The sequence below is a fragment of the Pinus tabuliformis genome, chromosome 7 (genome assembly GCF_031772625.1).
Source record: "Pinus tabuliformis cultivar Carrire ecotype Pingquan chromosome 7, CPIR1, whole genome shotgun sequence".
Taxonomy (NCBI): Eukaryota; Viridiplantae; Streptophyta; class Pinopsida; order Pinales; family Pinaceae; genus Pinus; species Pinus tabuliformis.
In genome coordinates, this window is record NC_142293.1 from 333,781,896 (window position 1) to 333,787,298 (window position 5,403).

Consider the following 5,403-nt stretch of genomic DNA (forward strand, 5'->3'; position numbering starts at 1 on the left):
TGTACGACGTGCCACGTGTCCCTGTTTCGACCTTTGGCTCTAAAAATATATACAAGAAACTACAGTCCGTCTTCTTTCTATACCTTGTTATGAAATTTCAATCTGATTCTCAGAGAGAAAGTTCTGACGATTTTCCCCAGGTCACCTGTTTGGAATGTAATTCAGGAGTCTGCAAAAAGACCAACTTCCTCAGATCATATCTCCACAAATATAGCACGAAAAGCTCTGAAATTCGGACCCGAGGTTCAGTGCGAATTCATCTCAAATGGTTTTTTTTTTACTTCTGAAACATCGCAGAAAAAAAAGTTATAGCGAAAATGCCACGATGACCTATTTGGAGCAGCGAAACCCTAGAATCCAAAGCTCTAATACCAAATGTTATGAAACCAACTCACAAAAAGATAGAAAAGATAGATCAACGCCTTAGAATTCAACCTCTTCGAGGGAGAAACCTCCTTTACATTACACAAATGAATGATTCTTTGATGATTCAAATGACAAAACCTCCTCTCTATATATAGGAGTCTAAGAATTCACAATATGACCCAGCCGACCTAACAATAATAATATAAAGGCACAAAAATAACAATAGAGGGATTCTATGGGGCACAGTAATAACAATATGGGGACAATAGGGGCACGACAATATTAATAAGGGATGCACCTACAATAGTAATGGGGTAATCACTAGTATTATAGGGACCTAACATACTAGAACAGCAGTAGTACGGTGCGCTAGAACGGGCGCTGCACGCGACACCTGCACGATGGGGGAATATACATCAGAAGACTATGGGGAGCTAGTGCGAAGGTAGAAGACGGATGCACTTACGACCTAGGAGTTCCCAGCCATGAACGTGAGTAGGGCAGCCAGGACGCAGCAGTGGGTGTGCCCATTTGTGTCGATGTGTGCAGACATGTGCTGAGCAAGCACCTCCCAGACTAGGGATCGAACATCAGGGAATGTGACGCATGCCACAAAAATTTCACGTCGACGCCTTCACAAAGCTATGCGGAATCATGAACAGAATTTACAAGATAAGACGAACAGATTGGGACCTGCGCGTGCCAACTGTCCGATGGGCATATAGGTCCATGTGTGGGAACCGGGGCACGGAAAAGGTTCCAAAGACGATGAGTGGAGTCAAGGCCATAGTTTTGGGAAGGAATCCTCACACAATCACTCCCATAATTGTAGGTCGCGAGGACCAGAGCGAAGATATTATGCAGCAAAGCGAGGACGAACATATGCAGATTCAAGAATACATTCGGTGAGGAAGCATGAAACTCCGTGAACTCGATGACGAGTGGGCAGGGCTAAGGAAGAGAAGTGTGATATTGGACGAAGAAATCAGTGAATTGGAAACCATAGTAGCACAAACGGGCCGCGAGAAACTAAGCATGATGGGATCAAGTCTAGCCAGCCCTACTACTGCATTAGAAACAGTTGCAACCCTGCTATCATGGCTGCGACCGCACCTTACTAAACAGGGGAGTGTGCCATACAAAGAAGAATGTGATGCACTACTGGACCCAAGGGAATTTGAAGGGTGCTCGCAGCCCGGGCTAGCAAGAAAATGGAAGCTTCACACCCGGGGTGTGACCACCTGACTATCTGTAGGAAGCATAGTCTCAGCACTCCAAGCAGTTGAAAGAAGGTGCGGGACTATAAACGAGTCTATAGGAGAGCTATGTGGAAAAACTTTTCCGCGTAGGGCTAGTATGTCACAAGGATCGCGGTTGTCCATAGGGTGCTGCGCAGACCAACTGGGAGGTGACCATTGATGTCACTATTCATGACAAGAGGTCTAACTTAAGGTAGAAAGGAGTGGGTGGCGGGCCATTAAGACAGGAATTAAGAGCTGATTCAAGATGATCTGCTGCCAAGAAGGTATTAATGACTTAGAAGTGGAGGGAATGGGTGAATTAAAATTCAAACGTTACTATAAAATCCCTTGGCAAAGCCTCAAAGAAGCACTTGGTTGTTGGATATTTGAGTTGATACAAAGCATTGAGACTAATATACCTTGCCACTCGTAAGTATGTGACCAAAAAAATCTAGTGTAGAAACAATGACAGCAGCAAGAACCAGAAGGTGATTCGCGGAAGTAATCCCAGAGCCCCGAGTAACCCAGGAGGAACCTGGAGAGGCAACAGTTGCACCAGTGGTTCTAAAGTCCCCACACACACCGCGACCACAGAAAGATAAGCAGACAATAGGGCTAGTCTAGATATCACCACAGAACCCACGAGTTAGTAAATTGTCAATGGGATAGAAGGGAAAAGTTGTCACCGTCAAAACCGAGGAGGAGGAGGAAGATTTGCAGGCCCTTATCACTCAAATTGAAGCACAGGACGATGAGGTGGAAAATGTTTCCCAAGAACCTTCGGCGATAAAGTTACCCCCCTACATGGCCTTATGTAAAGGGACAGCCAAGATACCGAAGGACCTGGAGGCCATGAAGAGTGCGCTCCAGACCCCGCTTCTTCTAGACGAAATAAGGTTTGACAGTCCACGGCTAGGATGGGTGCCTAATGTAAAGTTCGAAGACTGGGACCTCGCAGATAGTGAGAAGTTCCCACAACTGGCCAAGGAGCAACTATTGCAGCAGAAATGGTTACGAGGTGTGGAGAAGTCTCAGTTACTACATATACAGTGGATACCCCACTACCACCGCGCGCCCATCACAATTTTTGTCATCTGATAGCTACTGTGTCTAGTACATGGTGTCTACTGAGGAGATGATTCCCATAAAAGGAAATAATCCCGCAACCATAGTAGGAAAGACCAGTGACTTGGGCCTCACAGATGCTATGAAGGCCAAATATAAGCTGGAGAATAGGAAGAGAGGGTATGTCATAGCAACCATCAAGGACTGCGGGGTGTGTGTTTCCACCCAACTGCTGACCGGCAAGCTCATGAGGAAGTGTCAGGCAGACGAGGTGCCAACATCTGTAATCGTGTTGGCAGAGCAGTGTGCAGAGGGGGTCCAGTTCAATTGGGTGGTGTTTCTCTGCAGCGAGTTGCTGAGAAATTGTAGGGAGGCCCAGGAGCAAGGTAAGACCTTCCACTATGCGTGGCTACTCTTATCCATCCTGTTGGTTGCAAGGGAGCTGCCGGAGGACAGCCAGTTCCCCACCATTGAGAAGAACCTACCTAAAGCTGCGAGGTACACCTTGTTCTCGGTGGCGAAAGATGCGACGAGGGTTCACGAGATCAAGGTACTTTGGGTGTTCATGGAGGCGCGCATCCGGACATGGATCAATCACAGGCTGAGGTTGTCCCCAACAGTATACAACAGTTTGCAAAGTGCAGCCGAATTCAAGGCATATATGCATAATCTGTATATTCGGGCGTGACAGGATCCAACCTGAACATGGATGAGGCTTCTGTTCATTGCAACGGATGATGCAATCTTCGATGTAATGGTGACATGGTCTCTGGAGTGGTGCGCTCCGAACTTGGCAGCATTAGAAAAAATTGGAGCACAGTAGCAGAAGAAGGAAGCCAAGTTGCGCATCGCGAATTTAGCGAAACGGAAGCGCCAGGAATAGGAAGCAGCCACGCAACGGAAGGAGGCTGAGGCAGTAGCGACTATGCGGATAGTAGAAACCATAACCATGCCCACCGAAGAGACCGATAAAGGTCCAGAAATGTCCACGGAACAGGACATATAGGGGGAGGTTGAGGCAGAGGAACGCACAACACAATCGACCCAGCTCAAGAGGTCACACGTCCAGGAGAAGCCAACCGCAAAGAAGAATACAAAGACAACGAAGATGTCTGAGGGAGTCCTTCTTGACAATAGTGAACCAGTTCGCAATCTCACTAAGGATTCTCTTGAAGAGTTGATGACAGAGCAAACCACTGTGTTGGGGGCGCTAAGAGCACAGTTGTAGGAATTACAGGTGTGACCTCCAAGAGTGATGACACCACACCTTGCAGAAGTTGTAGCCGAAGCTGAGCAGATGGTGTGCACATGCATAACAAACTATTTAGTGTTACCGGAAGGTGTCGTCTTAGCAGAAACTGAAGGTGATATTTGGGGCTGGGGGTTGAATTTGGCTGCCCTTCCCAGAGAAACCCTATACCAACTGCAGGACGGGGTAACAGCTGAGCTTTGTCCTAGATAGGGTCGTGCTCTCCAAGTCTTGAGCGAGGAGAAGGTAAATTTATAACAGCTCAGCCTGCAACGTGACAGCCTGGTCGCCCAAAACTAGGGATTAGAACAGTCAGTGGAAGAGGCATGTAGTAGCATACCGGAGTTAGCCGTGTTGGTGGCACTCCCCACCGCTGAAAAGATTCACCAACTGGCAGCTGGAGTCTGCAAAACCTAGGAGGAGGCCGCGGAGGTTCAGTTGGAGCTAAACTTGCAGATCGTAGAGCTGCGACTGAAGACGCAGTCCTCTATACCCCAGAAGTCAGAGAGCAGCACCACCGTGCCATTCAATCTGGGTTGAAAGAGATAGAGAACGTTGTATAGGACTTCATGGGATTGTTGGACCAGTCCCTCATCATGCTCACCTCACTGTAGGAGGACCCGACACTGCAGCAGTTAGAGACAGAAGTGCGAGAATTACAGCAGGCCTATGACAATGTCCGAGGGAACACACAAATAGTTACCCTTACTCAACGATTGGCAAAGATGAGGGAGGTGCAGGCTTTGAAAGAATAGGTGGATGCCACATGCTAGAAGGAAGTAGGGCTTAAAGCACGCATCCAACCTTGGCTCGAGGAAGCATTCACGATCACCGCCATGATTGAGGGGAAGTTGTCCCACATGCAGGACACATATGTGCAAAGGAAAGAGGGTGCCTCTGACAACGATGCATCAGAGTCGAGCACAATTGATTCAACAAACAGCAGAGGAATGTGCAGCAAACGTTCACGAAGCGCAGAAGTTGTTGGATGGACTCTGAGAAAAGATCACCACACCAGCGTGGTGACTCAAGGGCGATTCACGATGTTTGTGTTGGGGGCCTGTTGGACACCGGATCCCTGCGTAACGATTTTGGGGCTTAAAGCCCACAATTTTGTGGTAATGGTATTGTAAAAGCTCCGCGAAGTGCGCAGAGTGCGAATTGTAATAAGTCAAGTCAAAGGGTTATCCACCCAAAAATAATGTAAGGTAATGGAAAGTGAGTTGGCCTACCCATGGTCCGCGGACCATGGGAATGTATAAATAGAGCGAGGCTCTAAGTATAGAAGTCAGTTCTAAGTTTTAGATCAAATCTTAAGTGATATGGGTTTTTGAATGCGATCTTCACTCTGAGTCTGTAAGTCCAAGTCTTGGGTCGTGGTAGTAGATAGAGGCTCCACAGCTGTGTGCGCGGAGGCCTAGTAGAGTCCGCAACTATATGTGCAAACCCCTGCAGCTGTGTGCTCAGGGCAGGAAGTAGATT